Raw genomic sequence first — 13,300 nt, forward strand, 5'->3', positions numbered from 1 at the left:
GTTAATACCTATCCTTATCAAACTGTTCCAAAAACTGAGGGGGAAAAACTCTTCCAAACACATTTTACAAGGCCAGTATTAGCCTCATACCAAAACCAGAAAAAGACACCACAAAAAAGTAAAATCACAGGCCAATATTCCTGATGAACATTAATTGAAAAATTCACAAAAAATATTAGCAAAACAAATTCAATAACACATTAAAAAGATCACACACATACCATGCTCAAGTGAGATTTATTCCAGAGATGCAAGGATGGTTCAACATCAAGTCAATCAATGTGTTACACCACAAAACAAAACAAAGAAAAAAAATGATATGATCATCTCAACAGATGCAGAAAAGTGCATCTGACAAAATTCAACACACTTTAATATTAAAAACATTCAACATTCTCGGAATAAGACATTTATTCAACACAATAATAACCAAATATGAAAATACACAACTAATATATACTCAGCTGTAGGAAACTTATAGCCTTTCTTTTAAGATTGGGAAGAAGACAGGATGCCTACTTGTGTTACTTCAATTTATCATAGTACTAGAGTCTTAGTAAGGACAATTAGGACACAAAAAGAAATAAAATCCATCTAAATTATAAAGGAACATGTTAAATTATATCTGATTGCAGGTAGCAAATATTTTATGTAGAAAACCATAAAGAATACACAAAATGACAGTGTGAAGTAATAAACAAATACAATGAATTTGCAGGCTTCAAAATCTGCATTAAAAAATCGGTTGCATTTCTATACACTAACAATGAACCACCTGAAAATGATATTAAGAAAACAATCACACAACATAGTATCAAAAAAATAAAATACTTCAAAATAAACAACCAAGAAGGTAAAAGACTTGCACACTAAAAATACAAAAAGTTGCTGAAAGAAATTAAAGAAGACACAAATATTTGAAAATATATTTCATGGTTTGGAAAACTTACATTGCTAAAATATTTACACTACCCAAAGTGATCCACAGATTCAATATAATCCCTATCAATATTCCAATGACATTTCTTAGAAACAAAAAAATTCCTAAAATTAATGTCAGCACAAAGAACCCCAAATATTGAAAACAATCATGAGAAAGAAGAACAATGCTGGAGACCTCATATTTCCTGACCTCAAATCTTGCAAATGTACAGTAATTAAATCAGTATAGTACAGGCATAAAGAGAGACATATAGACCAATTTAACAGAATAGAGAACCTGAGAACAAACCTATGCAAGTACAGCCAAATGATCTTGGACAAAGGTATAAGACTATATAATCGAAGAGGATATCTGCTTAACAACTCATGTTGAGAAACTGTATATTCACATACAAAAGAAAGAAATTAGACACTTATGTCACACACAAGAGTCTTCACAATATGGATTAAAGACTAAAATGTACCACCTGAAACTCTAAAACCTCTAGAATAAAACACAGGGGGAAATCTTTATAACATTGGTCTTAACAATGATTTATTGGATATCACACTAAAAGCAAGATACTAAAAGCAAAAATAGATAAGTGAGACTTCAAAAAATGATAAAGCTTCTTTAAATCATCTGAGTAAATTGGCAACTGACATAATGGAAGAATATATTTGGAAATCATATATCTCATTAGAGGCTAATATCTAAATCTGTAAGAAACTGTTACAATTCAGTAGCAATAAGTGCATAAAAATACATAGATGATAGATAGTCTATTTTAAAAATTGGCAAAGGAATTGAATGGTCATTTATCCAAAGACATACAAATAGCCAACATGTATATGAAAAGATGGTCAACATCACCAAAATTCAGATCAAAGCTACAATGAGGGCTTCCCTGGTGGCGCAGTGGTTGAGAATCCGCCTGCCGATGCAGGGGACACGGGTTCGTGCCCCGGTCCGGGAAGATCCCACATGCCGCAGAGCGGCTGGGCCCATGAGCCATGGCCGCTGAGCCTGCGCGTCCGGAGCCTGCGCTCCGCAATGGGAGAGGCCACAACAGTGAGAGGCCCGCGTACCACAAAAAAAAAAAAAAAAAAAAGCTACAATGAATTATCACCTAACTCATGTTAAGATGGTCTTTATTTAAAAGAAAGAAAGAAAAAGATAACAGTTGCTGGTGAATATGTGGACAATTTTGAACCCTTGTGCACTATTTTTTGTAATGAGAAATGGTGCAGTCATTAAGGAAGAAAGTACAGATATACTTTAAAAAGAAAAAACCATAGGATCCAACTATCCCACTTCTGGCTACTTATATGAAAGTATTGAAAAGGGTCTTGAAGAAATATTTGCATTGCCATGTTTACTGCAGCATTATTCACAATACCCAAAAGTTGGAAAGAACTTAAATGACCATAGACAAATAAATCAACAGAAAATAGAATATTATTCAACCTTAGGAAAGATTGAAATTCTGCCATACTCCACAAGAAGGATGAACCTTGAGGACCTTATGTTATGTTATATAACCCAGTCACAGAAGAACAAATACAAAATGATTCCAGATATATGAAGTACCTAAAGTAGTGAAACTCATTGAAACAGAAAGTACAGTTGTGGTTGTTAGTGGCCCAGAGAACGGGAAAATAGGAATTGCTGTTCAATAAGTATAGCATTTCATTCATGCAAGATGAAAGTGTTCTAGAGATCTGCTGTAAAGCAATGTGAAAATTCTTAACAACACTTTCCTGTACTCTTAAATAATTAAGAAGGTAAATCTCATGTTACATTTTAATAATAGAATAATAATAACAATAAATAATAATAACCAAGAGGGTAGTTGCAGTTAAAAGAAGGTAGAATAAATGGTATTAGATGGTCTTGTAGGATTAAAGAATTGTACAGAGGGCATAAGTGTGGTGATATGGAAATAATTTTTGAATTGAGTAAAGAATATATATGAACAGGGTAATGTGTGATTTTATTAGAAATGAAGGATTGGGAGATTGGGATTGACACATATACACTAATATGTATAAAATTGATAATAAGAACCTGCTGTAAATAAATAAACTAATTAATTAAATTTTTTGAAAACAGAAAGAAAAGAAAACAACTTAGATTACAGGGTGTTGGAATGATAGCAATTATCTTAGAAGAGAACTCAATTCGATACTTCAAAAGGACAGATGAGATAGCACATGGATTAAGTTATCAAGCTCTGCTAGTAAATAGGTATATGAATGTGGTTATACATATAATATTTGGGAGATGACAACATTTAAATTGTGACTTAAAGGGAATTTCAAATTTGAGTCATCAGGTTCTGTCCTCAATTCTGTAGTATTTAACACTTTTCTTAAAGACATCAAGATAAATAAATCTGAAGGTTACAGGAAGCTAAAGGGTCCTAAGTATTCTTCTAAGGTCAAGTCTGATAGTAAACTCAACCTGATGAAAAACAACATATTGATATATCACTCTCAATTACATTACATGGTTACATCTAAGGAGAAGGTACTTAAGCTATTATTTTGATGAAATACAGGTAGGTATATGTGATAAGATAGGCTGACTGATTAAAACAAAAACAAAAACAAACATACCAGAAGATTCTATATAGATGTTATGTTATGTTATGTTATGAATGTTATGAATGGGGTCAATAAAAGCCCATTGCCTTCCTTGCACAATTTTGGAGAAAGTTCAGTTAATTATATTACTCTTCATTTCTACACTTTGCCTCCATTGTTTATCCCTTCCCAGGAGAACAGCATGCACACTTGCCAGCCTATTCAACAGGAACTGTTACGTCTATTTCATCCCATGTCTGCTTGAATGCTGATGCATAACAAGTTGCATTTTGATCTATAATCCAAAGAGAAAATAGCTTTTCTATCTTTGGAACAAACTAGATAAGATAAGACACTGCTAGAAGTTCTTTTTTCTTCATGGAACATTTAATATTTATTCTGAAAAGTTTCTATGGGGGTAGGGAGAAATATCTACTTAATCCTAACCACTTCCTTAGCTTCTCACCTGTGGCTAGTTGGTATTTTAGTGAAACACTTCTTTGTATCTATCAGTAATTTCTAGATGGTTATCCTTGGGGGGATTTGAATTTTTTCAATATTTAGATAACTTTATTTTTTAAAATTCTATAGTGCTTTACAATTTTTGAAAGTTTCATATATGATTTCATGTAATCGCATAATAACCCTTTTTATCCCCTACTTCTATATTGCCACTCCCTCCTTTCCCTCTTCCCACTGGTAATCACTAGTTAGTTCTCTATATTGCAAGTCTGTGTCTTTCTTGTGTTTTTTTTCCCCTAGTTTACTGTGTTTTTTAGGATTGCACATATAAGTGATCTTTTGTAAATGCTTTCAAAATTATGGGTCTTGATAAGAGAATATATTTCCCCCTTCAGACTAATTATGAAGAGAGGTAAATAAATGGTTATGAAAACAAAAGAAGACAAAGTACTTGTAAAAACTAACATGTTATGATGTTTGAATAATACAACTGTTACACAAGGGCAAATAAGCTCTGTGTTAAAGTGTCAATTTTTAAATTTAAATTTAAATGATTAACCTAAGAATGGCAATAAAAGCCTGAGAAACCACACCACAACATTAGGTCAAATCATAGTCTATACAAAGTGAGGGTTTTTTGTTTTGTTTTGTTTTGTTGCTTCTATTAAGAAGAATTAGTTTTGTCCCCTGTGCCAAAACTTCTATGAAAATTCTGCTTACTTATGCCTCCTGATTCAACTATCTGGAAACCACAGTGGTGTGTAGAGGAACTGACTCAAAGAATCAATTATTAATTTCTAGGTTTAGCAAGAGACTTTAATGGATCCATGAATTTCCTCAATGTTATACTAAATTTTGTGCATATGTCTGTATTTATATTTTTCTGGAGAAAATTCCATGCACTTTATGAGAATCTTAAAGAGGTAGGTGACATCTCCATCCCCCTCCCCTCAAAAAAGTTCAAAATAAACAATTGCTCTTAATATATTTTAACTTAACAATTAGTGGCCTGTTGATATTTAGTACTCAAACTCTCCAGACCCCAAACCTCATCAGAAGAGGCAGAAGAGGTTGATGGTTTAGGAAAACAAGATATTTGATGTACATAACTAGTGTACCCTGAGTACTTTTATTAAGGGTTCAGAGTGTATTTCAAAATTGTAGATGTGTGTTTTTATGAAAGTTTTTTGACGATCTGTGTAATATTTTTTGCAAATTTTCCCCCTTATTACATGGTTTTATTGTGAATAAGCAGGAAATGTACTCCTAAGAACATGAGAAAAGTTGTCATACAGTGCTTTGGGATCCCAGTGTAATCTTAAGTTATAAAGATTGAATCTGAACTTTTTCCCCTTGTCAACCTGTCCTACTTTCAGTCTAGGTGGGCATAATTTTTCTTTTGTACTTATCTATTTGGGAACTACCTCAGATGAAAATAAGACAATTTAAACTACTGCTATAGTAATAGCAAAGGTTCCTACAAGCTCTTTCACACAGGGAGGTGAAAAAAGATCCAGAAGGCAACAGGGAAGAGAGCAGAAGGTCTGGAAAGTATCATACAATATTTTACTTTACAAAGAAGTAATGTCAAATCACCAAGATACATTTTTGGTATAAACAAAAGGAAGGGGATACCCACCTCAACAACTAGAGTGGTTCAATTAATTCTGGTAATCAGAGGGCTAACAAATATCACAGATATCACTCATTGCTATGAACTGAATGTTTGTGACCCTCCCCACCAAATTTATATATTGAAGCTCTAATGTGATGGTCTTATATATGGAACTAGAACATTTGGGAGGTAATTAGATCATGAGGATAAAGCCCATATGACGAGATTAGTGTCCATAAGAAGAGGAAGAGAGCTATTCTTTTCTCTCTCTGCCATTTGAGGACATAATGTGAAGATAGACAGCTACAAGGAAGGAAGAGGGTTCTCACCAAAAACTGAATCTGCTGGCACTTTGATTTTGAACTTCCCAGCCCCTAGAACTGTGAGAAATAAATGTTTATTGTTTAAGCCTCCTGGTCTATGGTATTTTTTTATAGCAGATCGAAATAAGATAGAAAAAATATACCAAAGAATAGCAAAAATATATCACAATTGGTGGATTACAGTAATAATTTCCAAAAGATTTATGAAAAATTATTTTCACTTGTAAGTCAGTTTTGGACAGTAAAATATAAATCTGGCTTAAATCTGCCCCTTCACTGCTTTGGCAATTGTTCATTACATCTATATGTATTTGTGTAACAAAATAAGCCTATTTTCTCATTGGTTCTTCACATGTAGCTCATGAAAGAGGCAGAACAAGGATTAAGTTTCCCCAAGTTCTTGGCATAGTGTCTGGGAGATAAAACAGTATTCAATAGGGGTTCCCTAGTGGCACAGTGGTTAAGAATCCTCCTGCCAGGGCTTCCCTGGTGGCGCAGTGGTTGAGAGTCCGCCTGCCGATGCAGGGGACGCGGGTTCGTGCCCCGGTCTGGGAGGATCCCACATGCCATGGAGAGGCTGGGCCCGTGAGCCATGGCCGCTGGGCCTGCGCGTCCGGAGCCTGTGCTCCGCAAAGGGAGAGGCCACAACAGTGAGAGGCCCGCGTACAGCAAAAAAAAAAAAAAAAAAGAATCCTCCTGCCAATACAAGGTACACAAGTTGGATCCCTGGTCTGGGAAGATCCCACATGCAGCGCGTGGAGCAAAAAAGCCCACACACCACAACTACTGAGCCCATGAGCCTAGAGCCTGTGCTCCACAACAAAAGAAGCCACCACAATGAGAAGCCCGTGCACCACAATGAAGAGTAGCCCCTGCTAGCCACAACTAGAGAAAGCCTGCACACAGCAACGAATACCAACACAGCCAAAAATAAATAAATAAATTTATTTTTTAAAAAGTACTCAATAAATATTTGATAGATTAATAATTAGTAAGCCACAATACTGCTACTAGAGCTCTTAAACACTTGGATCATTGAACAAGGATATATTATGTTTTCTATTTATTTGTAACTGTTTATATGTTTTTCTTGTCTTCCTAACTAAATTGTGAAGTCAACTCCATGAAAATGAAGATACATCTGGTACTTTTGTATCCCTCACAGATTTCACTGTTATGCCTTAAATAGGGTGAACACTCAATAAACCTTTGTTGATTTCATTAAAGACAGGCTATGGAGACAAACTACTTTCATGTATTTTTAATTATGAGTAGTTAAATCTTTAAAAAAATAAAACAAAAAGTTCAAAAACTATTTTATGAATGGAGACTATTGGGATTCTTGTATCTAAAGAGTCAGAATTATCTCTTTTCCTTAAGAAGCCAATTTTCAACATTTTTACCCTTAAACTGGTATTGACTAATATAAACATTATAAAACAGTGTAAGAGACAAGGTTTTTTATGTTGTTATTGCCTATGATTTAACAATAGTATTTGGAAATAAACTATTAAATCTTAATGTTATCATTTATTGTCTAGGTTATTGTTTTTCCATATTCATATGCACATTTCAATGATTATGAATACTGATTTAGGAGAAGTATATTTGAAAGTACTCCCTGGGTACCTTGCTGATACAATAGCACAGTTACTCCAAAAATGGCCCTTTAATATAATCCATTAAATTCAGACAGTGAGACTTTTTACTGTGAATACATATTATTTCATAATAGAGGCAAGAGCTGATTTTCTTGATGTGACTCTTACAAAAAATCAGCTGAATCCAAATAAATGAAAAAGATGGTGTTTTTATAACAAGCTGCCTTGTAAATTTGTCAATAAGTAAAAAAAAAAATTGCTGTTGTGGCAAAGACTAAGTTTTATTATTTTCTCCCCTCAGTAATAAGATGAAAAATAAGAAGAAAAAAAAAAAACTTCATTGTGTATAAAACCTTTTGCACTTTGACATGAATCCTTCCAGCCAACCCTTTTTTTGATTGAAACAGACTTAAACCATATTCCATTTCACAAAAGCAAAATGTGCTTAACATGTGGTTTTTAAAATAGTAGCATGTGCATCAACTGTTTTACATGAAGATACTTTCTGAGAAAAGTCTCTGGGGAAAGTTCATTACTCAAAACCAGGGAGTACAGGAAAAGGCAAAACAGACTGAGATCAAGCCTTTCTTAAAGTGGATGGCCCAAGCAGAAGCAAAAGTGACATTTAATATGCATACATAGGGGCTCCTGTTGAGTGCCCTGTTTGGTAACCCGGATCTGGATGCTTGTTTAGTGGATAAAAGTGTAACTTTAGAAATTGGCAGGAACTCTGTGTTCAGCCACCTGTATTCTCCAGCTACAGATGGTGGAAGGGGTATAAACCAAGCACAAATTTCAAACTTTATTCTATTTTTTGATTTCTTATAACTTTCTGGTTTCAAAAAAGCTGTTTATAAAACTAGGAGTTTAAAGATGCATTGGCAACACTCAGTGGCCATCATGATATAGTTTATATTGTATTTACATTGTTAAATATATTTTTAAATATAAACTGAGAGAAAAGTAGACATTCTCTTACTGTAATAATTGAGGTGAATTGCCATATGAATGGGTATCTTTGTTGCAGACTTTTGGCTATCAAAAATACTATTCATATCTAAAATAAATACCGTGAACTTTGAAAGCAGTCTGCAGAGTCAATCAACAGTGAATATTAGCACTTCAAGGAAATAACCCCTTCCAGCCTGGAAAAAAAAAAAAAAAAGAAGTTTGGGCTGTGAATTTTGACCTAAGAGTATAATAATGCCTTCCTAGATCTCATTATGCCTTATGTCCATTTAAGGCCATTTGGGGCCCAAATGATGAAAGAGTGGTGCAAATGTATGACCCTCTAGATCTAGCAATAGCCTTTTGGATATTAGGTTAGATTAGCAGATTTACTGCTACTGCAAACACTGTAGTCCAAATTCTGTCTGACACATCTGCACTGCAAGTCTCTGAAAAATGTAGCAAGTTGAGCTTTTGAAGAGCTGACAGCAGCTTTTGTGCTCCAGGCACAGGCTGTTTGTGGTTTGCCATCAAGTACAGCTCTTCAGATCTTCATTTCTTCCACAGTTGCAATGGCAACCCCTACCCTCACCTACACACACCATGCTAATGGCCATTGTTAGCAATAAACTTAATCATATGTTCTTTTCTGGATGAAACAGATTTTGAGTCAATTTTATGCATAAGATATACATGATATTTGAAATAGAGAAAAAAAGCATTTCTGTTCTTGACACTTGTCAAAGGTTGAGCCAAAGAAGATATCTGAAAACAAATCTTACATTAATTCCTGCTAAATCACAGATTAAGTTACAAATTTGTATCCAAGCAGACATTATATTATTTGGAGTTCCTGATTTTTTTCAAATTACTAAGTCTGTGATATCAAAATGTAACTGGCACTATTTTCATCCGTAATGTGATAACTTCCATTTTACAATATAATCCTGTAGGAGTATCAGAACAAAAATCATGGCAGTAAGCATTAGATTCAACATATAAAATGATTTAGAAATTATGTGTGTCATTTAAAACTGGATGGCACTAATTCTACTAAACATAACCTTGCCTACTACTTATCTGACAAAGGAATCTTTCACTAATATTAATATCACTTTTAACCCCCAACTATGGGCCATGCTTTATACATTAACTAGCATTGATCTTTACAGGACAGGATGAGGTAAATATTCCTGTCTCTATTTTACACGTATGGAAATGAGGCTCAGAGAAGATAAGTGACTTATATAGGGTCCAAGGTTGAGCCAAAGTTTAATCCATGATATGTTTCTAAAGTGTTTGTTTTTTGACTATGTCATTGTTATGGGTTGAATTACATCTCCCCCTCAAAAAAAAGATATGTTGGAGTCCAAATCACCAAAGTGTAGGAACTGGGATCATTTTGAGTATGTAGGGCTTGATCTTGATGGTTTTTCATGAGAATTTCCAATATCATAATATTGTAAAATATGATATAAAATGACCACATATTATATCAAAATTGTTCATTATTCATTTAAAATTTTCCCTAATCTAAATCATTTAAGGCATTTCCATATATTATATACTTATAAATAATGCTGCAATGATTATCATTATATATAAATATTTGTTCAAAACACTGATTATTTCATTAAGATAAGTCCTAAAGGTGGAATTCCTGAGTCACTTTAAAAGACATTGCTAGAGACAGGATCAAGATGGTGAAGTAGGAAGACTCTGAGTGCACATCCCCCTACAAGTACATTGAAACTACAACTAAATATAGAGAAACTCTCACTGAGAATTATCTGAACACCAGCAGAATGGCTCTTCTAAAATCAAGACTGTAAAGAAAGAAACACACATAATCTGGTAGGAAGAGAAGCAAGCTAATCATGACTCACACTACTAGAGAGTGATTCAGAAGATGAGAGGGATATCACAGGTACAGAGAACCTCCTTGGTAAGTGAGGGGTTCAAGCCACATATTAATCTTACTAGACCTGGGTCCCAACATTGGGAGGATGAGCCCCTTTATCTGGCTTGAAACCCAGTGGGGCTTGTTGGAAGGCTGTGCAAAACCAAGACTCCACTCTTGAAGAGAGTATGCACACACTTTCTCTCAGTCTCAGAAAGGAGGCAACTGATTGAAAACTGCTGGGCATTCTGGCTGGCCTGCTAGGACTGACTTAGTACACCCTTCTAGCTCACACCAGCTTCCTGCTCCAGCACTTCCTGTTCTGGCACTGCTCCCAACTAAGGAGAAGCCCACCATTGCTAATGAGCATGTAAACTCTTGAAAGGAGCAGAGCCAGCATGGGCCCTACCAAGGTGGAGACCACCATTGTCAGTGCTCTTGTGCTCCAGGGAAGGAGCAGAATCGGCTCAGTAGTGCAGCTCCAACATCTCTGTCATCAATACTGCATCTAATCAAGGCATGCACAGTAAAGAAAATGGAAAACCAGCTCAGAAGTTTATCCTGAAGCCTTTGGACACAAGCCACAACCCCAACCATGGCAGAGACTGCCATTACATCAGGAGGAAGCCCAACTCCATCAGAGATCTTGCTCTAGCCCCTAAGGCCCTGGACCCACTCTCAATAAGGCATCAACCACCATTGTGCCTAGGAGAAACCCCGGCTCACATGTGGCTCTAGCTCTAGCCTCTCCAAATCCAGCCCTACATCCCAATAAGGCATCAGCTTCTAGTGCACCCCAGGAGAAGATGTAGCCCATGACCACTTTGAATCCAACTCTACCACCAAAGACACTGGGCACATCAGAATGTATACAAATGCTCTTATGCAAGGACACACCTTCAAGACAGGGATAGGTAAATGTTTCACCTAATTTAACAGAAACAGAAAATTAAACAAAATGAGAAAACAGAATGTGTTTCAAACCAAAGGATAAAACTAAACTCCAAGAAAAAAAATAGAGATAAGTAATTTATCTGACAAAGAGTTCAAAGCAATAGTAATAAAAATGTTAAAAAATGCTAATTGAACTCATATAGATGGATTGAGTGAGAAACTTAACAAAGAACTAGAAAATATAAAAAAGAATCAGTCAGAACTCAAGAACACAATAACTGAAATGAAAAATACACCAAAGGGAATTAACAGCAGATTAGGTGATACAAAAGAGCACATAAGACACCTAGAAGCTAGAATAGTGGAAGTTACACAATCAGAACAGCAAAAAGAAAAAATAAATAAATAAATGAGGATATTTTAAGGAACTTCAGGGACAACATCAAGTATATTAACATTGGCATTATAAGGATTCCAGAAAGAGGTACAAAATATATTTGACTAAATTATTGATGAAAATTTCCCTAACCTGAAGAAGGAAACAAATACCAAGGTACAGGAATCACAGAGAGTCCCAAATAAGCGAAACCAAATAGACCCTCACCCAGACATATGATAACTAAAATGGCAAATGTTAAATAAAAAGCACATTTTAAAGGCAGCAAGAGAGATACAGAGTCACATACAAGGAAACCCACTTAAGGCTATCAGCTAACATTTCAGCATAAACCATGCAAGCCAAAAAGGAGTGGCATGATATATTTAAAGTAATGAAAATAAAACCCCTACAATCTAGGATATTCTACCCAGCAATGTTATCATTCAGAATTGAAAGAGAGAGAAAGAGTGTTTTAGGCAAAGCTGAAAGAATTCATCACCACTAAACTAACATTACATGGAATGTGATGGGGTCTTATTTAAGTGAAAAATAAAAGGTCACAGGAAGAATTTAGAAAGCATAAAAAAGGAAAATCCCACAGGAAAAGACAAATATGTAGTAAAGGCAGTGAATTAACACTTTAAATAAGCTAGTACAAAGGTTAAAATACAAAAGTTGTAAAATCAACTATAAATACAAAAACTATTAAGGGATATGGGTGCAGGTGTAAAATATGACATCAAAAACACAAAATGCAGATGATGGAATAAAAAATGTACATCTTGAGAATGTGAACATAAATGACTATCAGTTCAAAACCAGTATACATAGCTATACATCAATATATATGAACTCAATGATAACCACAAATCAAAAACCTACAATAGATACACAAAAACTAGAGAGAAGGGAACACAGCATAACAGCAAAGAAAATCATCAAACCACAAGGGAAGAGACTAAAAGATGAAAAAAGAAAAGAGAATAACTAAAGGCTGGAGTTAAGATGGCAGAGGAGTAGGAGGATATGGATTTTATCTCTCCCCACAAATGCATCAAGAATACATCTATGAATGGAACAATTCTCACAGATCACAAGCTGAACACTAGCAGAGGACCTTGGACACCATAAAGGACAAGAAAGACCCCCACATAACTGAGTAGGACAAAAGGAAGAAGAAGGAAAAAGGAAGAGGAGAAGTGGGAGGGGACCTGCACCCCTGGGTGGGGAGCTGAAGGAGAGGAGAAGTTCCTGCATCTGGGGAAGTCCTCTCAACAGAAGAGAGATCAGTTGAGACAGCAGGGAATCTTCAGGGGCTATTGGGGGAGAGTGCAGCAATCAGTCTGTGGCAGGCAGAACAGAGTGAGACCTACACAGATGATCTGTGTCACAGCCCTCCATGCCCCAGCCTGAGACATACATCCTCTGGTGCAGATAGGGATGGGGTGCTGGAACATGGGGTTTGGAGAGTAAACCTGTGAAGAGGACTGCTGTTGGCTGCAAGAATACAGCCTTAGAAGATGGGAGTGAGGAAATCCACAACTTGGAATGCTTGTGGAGGAAACCCAGACTGCCATAGAAGTGAAGCACAATTTTTGAGTGAGGTGCAAGGGGTAGGGCCACCATTGCAGTCTCCTTCTCAATGCATTGGTCCCTGGTCTCTGGGAACTA

This window comes from Kogia breviceps, chromosome X (assembly GCF_026419965.1).
Source record: "Kogia breviceps isolate mKogBre1 chromosome X, mKogBre1 haplotype 1, whole genome shotgun sequence".
NCBI classification, from domain to species: Eukaryota; Metazoa; Chordata; class Mammalia; order Artiodactyla; family Physeteridae; genus Kogia; species Kogia breviceps.